This window comes from Macaca nemestrina, chromosome 10, assembly GCF_043159975.1.
Source record: "Macaca nemestrina isolate mMacNem1 chromosome 10, mMacNem.hap1, whole genome shotgun sequence".
Taxonomy (NCBI): domain Eukaryota; kingdom Metazoa; phylum Chordata; class Mammalia; order Primates; family Cercopithecidae; genus Macaca; species Macaca nemestrina.
Window position 1 is genome coordinate 91,971,532 of NC_092134.1, and position 9,078 is coordinate 91,980,609.

The 9,078-nt window shown below is 41.7% G+C and overlaps 1 long non-coding RNA gene across 1 annotated transcript; it reads right to left on the reverse strand.

The window, feature by feature from the left end:
* Positions 1–835: 835 nt before the first annotated feature.
* On the reverse strand, positions 836–2,192 carry LOC112424660 (uncharacterized). The gene is made up of 3 exons (XR_003015500.2): positions 2,119–2,192; positions 1,600–1,668; positions 836–1,098 (listed from the first exon to the last, which is right to left on the reverse strand). It is a non-coding gene; the product is annotated as an uncharacterized lncRNA (long non-coding RNA).
* Between the last annotated feature and the right edge of the window lie 6,886 nt (positions 2,193–9,078).

Genomic DNA, 9,078 nt, shown 5'->3' on the forward strand with positions numbered 1-9,078 from the left:
AGGCAATAAAAGGGAAATTCTAGAGTTCAAGGAAATGATCTAAGCTGGGGATATAAATACAGGACTCACCAGTATACAGATGGTTTATGTGTTGATGGGAAATGATGAAGTCATATAACATTTCAGCCTAGAAAGAATTTTCCATTGGCTTCATGACATGAAGATCTCTGATGACCTTGACAAAGGGGGTTTCAGTGGGACTGGGACAGGGGTTGGTGCCTGATGGCTTGGAGAGCGCATGGGAGCTGAAGTAGAGAAAGCATCAGGAGACAGTTTTTTTCTCCCCAAAATTTGACTATGAAGTGGAGAAATGTGTCACTGGATGGCAATGGATAGAGGAATGTGTGTGTGTGTGTGTTTATGTGTGGGTGTGTGTGCTACATATTCTTTTTAAAAATGAGTGATACATGTACCAATACAGATTAGGGAAAGTTAATGATGGAGGAAATGGAAGAAGCCAAGTTTTTGAGGGATTTGTGCAATTGCCCTTTAATAGAAGTGAGGATACATCCCCCATTGCAATGGGAGAAAGAGGATGAGGACACGTGTTATTAAGTTAGTAGTTTCGGGGTTGGCAGATGTGAGTGTTCAGATGTGATGTCTTCTTTTTCCTTAGAGTATAAGCAAGGTCATGAGCTGTGAGTGACTGTCAAATTGGGCTATGACAAATTTGAAGAGAGTGAGTGAGATATAAAATATTGTGTAGTGAAGGGCAATGTGAGTCTACTAAAGATACGTGGTTGGTTTTTGTTTGCCTGGTTTTTTGTTTGTTTTTGGCAGTACTGACTAGTTAACTACCTTTGTAGTTTTCTCCATTAACATTTGGCTTCTTGGGTATAGGCACGGAAAGGTGGAATGTAGGCTTTATTCAGAAGTAGGATGTGGCAGATGACTACAAAGTTATCAGAGGACATGGTGAGATGTTTGGAAGAATCCTAGAGGTAGAGGCTCCTGAAGTCTTGGTTTTCCCAGGCCTGAAGTTGGCAACAGAGTCCTAGCCTTGGCACCAGAGATTTTCTAGGGTCAGGAGGAAGGACTTGCATTTTCCTAGCTTCTCTTATGTTTTCAGACCTTTGTTTTGCAGCTTTCCTGGCAGTTCTGAAACTGTTTAAATTAGAATTCCTTTACTCATACAGAACTTCATCTGTATGCCTCCCAACCTTGCCATCCATTCTCTGAGGATTGCAGCGCTTTTCCTGCAGTCTGCCACTTCTCTCCAGCCCATGTCATTACCCTGGTTGACTTCAGTGTCCTTTTTGATGACCTATTTAACAACTGAATCTCTCAGTTCCTTAAAATTATTTCATCTAAGAACTTTCTGGGGTTTTTTTTACATTAATGGATTAATTTAATTTAATACCTGGAGACTTGTCACATATAAAATGACTCAATCTTTGAAATCATGAATTTTGAAATCCTTTTTCTGCTTTCTTTTTCTTTTTGCAACCCATTCTTTAGCCTCATTGGACATCTGTTCTTGTGAGTCCTTGCTATTCCTTTAGATTCTTTCTTTCTTCCCATCTGGAGTTTTGAAAAATCACCCACCAACACACTCACCAGTGTTCTTAGTTCTGATAACCTGGTGATTTCCAGTGGCACCTTTCTCATCCTGCACTCAGGAAAAACCTGCCATTCGTTGGCTGGTTTGTTATGCTTTCTTGCTCAGGGCTACAGAACGTGTTAGGGGAAAATCATGTAACAGTGGTAATTGCTTGAATTTCAGACATGGTTTCCACACTCAGCTGGCTCCATGATGCTGCCCTCCTCTCCATTCTCTCTGTCCCTCTGCTTGTTCCTCTCTTGTTATCTCTTGGCTAGACCATTACAACAGTCTCTTCACTATTCTCCTTTAGAGTCTCTATTTCTGATGTTATGTTATTTTCTTTTTCTGGGGATTCTTTTCCAAATTGCAGATTAGATCACTCATTTCCCTGCTTAAAAACTCCTGAGAGCCAACTAAGATTTAGACCATTAGGTAGAAGCTCTTTAGGGTTTCATTCAGGAATCGGGGGCCTTCATGATTTGCATCTAATCTACTTGTCTAGTCTGATCTCTCCTCATTTCTAACCACCCCCATTCCCCACTCCCATACACTACACCAGACCATTCTGTATTCACCCTCACACTGTTTCTCCTGCCTGGAGCGAAAGCTTCTTTCTTCTCATCTGTGGAACTCTTGTTTTAAGCTCTCAATCAAATGCCGTCTCACCTGGGGAGTCATCTGCACTTCTCAGTGTGAGACAAAGTAGCATAGGTAAGAAGGCATATTTGCTCATTTATGCTTGCTGGCGTGATTTCACAAAGGCTCTAACTCTGTGACCACATGCAGTTCTCTGGAGTGATACTTTGTAGAGCAAACAGGATAGAGGACACAGTGCTCCACATCTCTTGCCTGAGTTACTATATTTCTTAAAAGATAAATGGCCCTAGTTCTTGCCTTTTCCTACACATAAGATAATGTCTGACAAGGTTAGTGATTATGCCTCTATAATCTATAACAATATACTCTTACACCCAAATGTATATATCTATAACCAGATATAATCTTATACCCTTGATGTGATTCCTCTTTACTATAACTTCTGAACAAGTTTGATGTGATTTTACACATACTACACCTTCATTATCTGTATAGCCCACTGCTAAAATACTGGGCTGGTGCAATCTGATAGAACCTCTGATAGAACCTCTCTAAAGGGCTGCTTCTGGGCTATAGGCCTCAGTCTATAGTCCTTTGCAGGGCTTTTAAATAAAATTAACTTTAAATCTTTAAAAGCTTGATTTTTTAGCCATGCATGGTGGCCCATACCTGTAATTGCAGCACTTTGGGAGAGTGAGGTGAGGGAATCACTTGAGGCCAGGAGTTTGAGACCAGCCTGGACAATATTGCAAGACCCCACCTCTACCAAAAAAAAAAAAAAAAAGAGGAAAAATAGTCTCATTTTTTCCCTTTAGTTGATACCAGGTAAAAGAGTCACTCCTTCCTTTGTGTGCCCATGCATTTCACTTGCCACTAGAATTGTGCTTATTGCATTTGTTAGGTTTGTTTATGTATGTACCTGTTTTGTCTGCTCTGCTGCTTAACTCTGAGCTTAAAAACTTCTTGTCATCTCTCTGTTCCTCAGAGTTTATCAACATGGTTGGTATATGGTAGTTACTCAATACATAGTTTTAGACTGAGTGATGAATGTATGTATAATACTTTGGGGGCCAATACAGAAAGTAGTAGAACTTAAGGACATAGTTCTGATTTCAAAACACTAACATAGCAGAGACTCGATATCTACCCCTAAAACACATAAGACTGTAAGACAGACTAGGATGCAGTGAAAGTAATGGTACAGATAGTGGGTCCGGGAGGAACTCAGAGGGAGGGAAATTGTCTCTGCCTACTTGGGCTGCCATAACAAAACACCATAGACTGAGGTAGCTTAAACAACAGACATTTATTTCCCACAGCTCTGGAGTCTGGAAGTCTGGGATAAGGGTGCCAGCGTTGTTGATTTCTGGTAGTGGCTCTCTTCCAGGCTTAAAGACTTCTGCCTTCTATCTGTGTCTTTAGTGGCAGAGAGGGGGTAAGCTCTTTGGTTTCTCTTCTTAGAAGGGCATAATTCCATCAGGAGGGCGCCACCCTGGTGACCTCATCTAAATCTAATTGTCTCTCAAGGGCCTCATCTCCATATTCCATGACATTGGGGGTTAGAGTTTTAACAAATAAATTTGGGGGAGTGGGACCAGAAGACACAATTCAGTCCATAACAGAAGGTGAGTTTTGGGCACTGCTGATTTAGATTTGGAAACAAAGACTTGTTCATTCGGTGCCCTTCATTCCTGGACAGATCCCTTGAAAGACATCTCCCATGCTATCTCATTTCCTGGGATTATGTGAAACAAGATGATAGCTTCTGTGGACATTCCCAGAGGAGTAATTTCACAAAGGGGAGCTTGTGTCTCACTTTGCAAAGAAATGCTCATTCTCTTGTTATTTTTAGGTTGGAATTTGAGCTGTGACATCCAAATATGTAGAAAGAATAAACATACAACCTGTATCTTAATGCATCTTGGATTTTGGATTTTCTTCTTTTTGTAATTTAGCAGTTTCCCTCTCTCTGCTTGGGGAGAGAGAAAGTAGGGCTGCTGCCAATAGCTGAGCAAAATGTAGAAAAATGTCACCCATACACACAGCTGTCTCTATTGCTTACTCTCAAATACAGAACTGGGGCTGACCTTACAAGAGAAAGGAGTTTGTATTCTGTGGCTCGAAGGTTACTGAGTAAACTCCTCCTTCTTTTTCTTGTCCATCTGTATCCGCTGTTCACTTAATTTTTTTCAAACACTTCCTTGGGCCATTCCCATGTTAAATCTTTCCTTTCTGATGATAACAATGCTTATTCTTTCACTTTTTTTCTGTTTATAAAAGTAACAATGATAATTTATAGAAAATTTGGAAAATGTAGAAAAGCATGAAGAGGCCAGGCGTGATGACTCATGCCTGTAATCCCAGCACTTTGGGAGGCCGAGGCAGGAGGATCATGAGGTCAGGAGATTGAGACCATCCTGGCCAACATGGGGAAACCCCATCTCTACTAAAAATACAAATACTAGCTGGGAGTGGTGGCACGTGCCTGTAGTCCCAGCTACTCGTAAGTCTGAGGCAGGAGAATCACTTGAACCTGGGAGGCAGAAGTTGCAGTGAGCCAAGGTCGCGCCACTGCACTCCAGCCTGTCAACAGAGCGAGACTCTGTCTCAACAATAACAACAACAACAACAACAAGCATAAAGAAAAATAAAAAGAACTCACCATTTCATCATCCAGAAATAATGGGTGTTACCATTGGATGTATTCCTTGTGGCCTTACTTTTCTGTGTGAATATATGTATGATTTTCTTCTGAAAATAAAAGGGTGTGGGCTCAAACTATATATACTTCTGTGTATTCTGCTTTTAGTCTCCTTTAATGCTTTCCCCAATGCCTTTGGAGAAAGGACTACTGTGGTCCAGCACTCAAAACCCTCATAACCATCTCCAGCTGCTTTACTGTCCTTATCCAAACTCTTTCACAGATGGATGGGTTGACTTATTGACCCTCCCTGCCCCTGCTCTATTACTGCTCATCTAAAATTTCCTTCCTGTTCTCTTCATGTCCCAGAGTCCTGCCATATTTCTAAGCCTAGCCAAACCCCACCTTCTGTGTGAAGTTTCCTTGGAAACAAATCTGTAAGTGATTTTCTTTTCTTCCAAATTCTTCCAGACTGCTCCCTCTGCCTGGTGCTTTCACCCAGATGGCTCAGTCTTTACATTTTTCAGGTGTTTGCTTTTCCAAAAGAACTTCCTGAGACTTCGCAACTGTATTTTTATCCAAACAACTCTATCCCTCTGTCCTGCTCATTTTCCTTCAAAGCAGTTATCTTTATCTGATAGTTTTGACTTTTAATTTTTTGATTGATTGATGGTCTTTCTCTTGCCACAAAACTGTAAGCTCCTTGAAAACAGAGTTTTTTCTTCTTTGATGCTGTATCCCTAGACACTGGAATAGTGCCACATAGTAGGAGCTCCACAAGTGTTTAAGAGAAAGAAGACTGGGGTGAGACGGTATCTCATTGTGGCTTTGATTTGCATTTCTCTAATGATCAGTGGTGCTGGGCTTTTTCTGATATGTTTGTTGGTCATATGTATGTCTTCTTTTGAGAAGTGTCTGTTCATGTTCTTTGCCTACTTTTTAATGGAGTTGTTTCTTTTCTTCTTGTAAATTTAAGTTCTTTGTAGATGCTAGATGACCTTTGTCAGATGGATATATTTCAAAATTTTTCTCCCATTGTGTAGATTTTCTGTTCACTCTGATGATAGTTTCTTTTGCTATGCAGAAGTTCTTTAGTTTAATTAGATCCCATTTGTCAAATTTTGCTATTGCTTTTGGCATCTTCATTGTGAAATCTTTGCCCATGCCTATGTCCTGAATGGTGTTGTCTAGATTTTCTTCTAGGGTTTTTATAGTTTTGGGTTTTACATTTAAGTCTTTATCCCATCTTGAGATGATTTTTGTATATAGTGTAAGGAAGGGATCTGCTTTCATTTTTCTGCATATGGCTAGCCAGTTCTCCCAGTGCCATTTATTAAATAGCGAATCTTTTCCTCATTACTTGTTTCTGTCAGGTTTATTGAAGATCAGATAATTGTAGGTGTGTGGTCTTGTTTCTGGGTTCTTTATTCTGCTCCATTGGTCTATGTGTCTATCTTGTACCAGTACCAAACTGTTTTGGTTACTGTAGCCTTGTAGTATAGTTTGAAGTCAGATAACGTGATGCCTCCAGCTTTGTTTTTTTTTTTTTCTGCTGCATATTGTCTTGGCTATTTGGGCTCTTTTTTGGTTCCATATGAATTTTAAAATAGCTTTTTCTAATTACGTGAAGAATGTCAGTGGTAGTTTAATGAAAATAGCATTGAATGTATAAATTGCTTTGGGGAGTACAACCATTTTCATTGTGTTGATTCTTCTTATCCATGAGCATGCTGGCGAGGTTGTGGAGAAAAAGGAATGCTTTTACACTGTTGGTGGGAGTGTAAATTAGCTCAACTGTTGTGGAAGACAATGTGGTCCTTGAAGACCTAGAGGCAGAAATACAATTTGATCCAGAAATCCCATTACTGGGTGTATACCAAAAGGAATATACATCATTCTATTGTAAAGACACATGTACACATACAGCACTATTCACAGTAGTAGGTTGGAACCAACCTAAATGTCCATCAATGATAGACTGGATAAAGAAAATGTGGTACATATATATATACATCATGGAATACCATGCAGCCATAAAAATGAATGAGATCATGTCCTTTGCAGGGATGGAGCTGGAAGCCATTATCCTCAGCAAACTAACACAGGAAGAGAAAACCAAATACTGCATGTTCTGACTTATAAGCGGAGCTGAATGATGAGAACATATGGGCACTTGGCAGGGGGGAACCACACACTGGGGCATGTCAGAGGGTAGGGGTTTGGAAAAGGAAGAACATCAAGAAGGATAGCCCATGGGTGATGGGCTTAATACCTAGGTGATGGGATGATCTGTGCAGCAAACCACCATGACACATGTAAAACTATAATAAACCTGTAAATCCTGCACATGTATCCTTGAACTTAAAATATAAGTTGGGGGGGCGGAGCAAGATGGCTGAATAGGAACAGCTCCAGTCTCCAACTCCCAGCGCCAGCGACACAGAAGACCGGTGATTTCTGCATTTTCAACTGAGGTACTGGGTTCATCTCACTAGGGAGTGCCAGACAATCGGTGCTGGTCAGCTGCTGCAGCCCGACCAGCGAGAGCTGAAGCAGGGCGAGGCATCGCCTCACCTGGGAAGCGCAAGGGGAAAGGGAATCCCTTTTCCTAGTCAGGGGAACTGAGACACACAACACCTGGAAAATCGGGTAACTCCCACCCCAATACTGCGCTTTAAGGAAACGGGCACACCAGGAGATCATATCCCACACCTGGCCGGGAGGGTCCCACACCCACGGAGCCTCCCTCATTGCTAGCACAGCAGTCTGTGATCTACCGGCAAGGCAGCAGCGAGGCTGGGGGAGGGGCGCCCACCATTGCTGAGGCTTAAGTAGGTAAACAAAGACGCTGGGAAGCTCGAACTGGGTGGAGCTCACAGCAGCTCAAGCAAACCTGCCTGTCTCTGTAGACTCCACCTCTGGGGACAGGGCACAGTAAACAATAACAAACGCAGCAGAAACCTCTGCAGATGCAAATGACTCCGTCTGACAGCTTTGAAGAGAGCAGTGGATCTCCCAACACGGAGGTTGAGATCTGAGAAGGGACAGACTGCCTGCTCAAGTGGGTCCCTGACCCCTGAGTAGCCTAACTGGGAGACATCTCCCATTAGGGGCAGTCTGACACCCCACACCTCACAGGGTGGAGTACACCCCTGAGAGGAAGCTTCCAAAGCAAGAATCAGACAGGTACACTCACTGTTCAGCAATATTCTATCTTCTGTAGCCTCTGCTGCTGACACCCAGGCAAACAGGGTCTGGAGTGGACCTCAAGCAATCTCCAGCAGACCTACAGCTGAGGGTCCTGACTGTTAGAAGGAAAACTATCAAACAGGAAGGACACCTACACCAAAACCCCATCAGTACGTCACCATCATCAAAGACCAGAGGCAGATAAAACCACAAAGATGGGGAAAAAGCAGGGCAGAAAAGCTGGAAATTCAAAGAATAAGAGCACATCTCCCTCGGCAAAGGAAGGCAGCTCATCGCCAGCAATGGATCAAAGCTGGATGGAGAATGACTTTGACGAGATGAGAGAAGAAGGCTTCAGTCCATCAAACTTCTCAGAGCTAAAGGAGGAATTACATACCCAGCGCAAAGAAACTAAAAATCTTGAAAAAAAAGTGGAAGAATTGATGGCTAGAGTAATTAATGCAGAGAAGGTCATAAACGAAATGAAAGAAATGAAAACCATGACACGAGAAATACGTGACAAATGCACAAGCTTCAGTAACCGACTCGATCAACTGGAAGAAAGAGTATCAGCGATTGAGGAGCTTTGATTTTGTCAGGAAATTTTGTTTTAATAAGTATCTTTATTTTTATAATTTGCTTATATGTGCCAAAGAGCATTCAGGAAAGAGAAACTAGAATGGAAAAGACTGGTTCTCTATAGGGGTGGGATAGAAAGAGGTGCAGAGCAGGGGAAGAGCAGTTGGGTTGACGAGGGAACGAAACCTCTGTGATTATGTATTTTTGGATAGCTTTGACTTAGAGCCATAGTAATATTTCATATACCTAAAAATAAACAACAATGAAAACCAACCAGGATGTGAGGGGAGCCCAAACTGGAATGCAAATACTAGCAAGACTATTGAAAATGAACAACATAACCACAATTAGGCGGGTGCAAAGGAAAAAAAAACTAAACCCTAGTAACTGTGGAAGACATAATGTTGATTGGATACTTGGACTAAAGCAAAAAACAAAAAACCAAACAAACAAACAATGTGAATGCTGTAATCTTGTTAGCAAAAGTAGGTAGGTTCCTTTTCAAAAAGTTATGAACCAGCAATCCTGA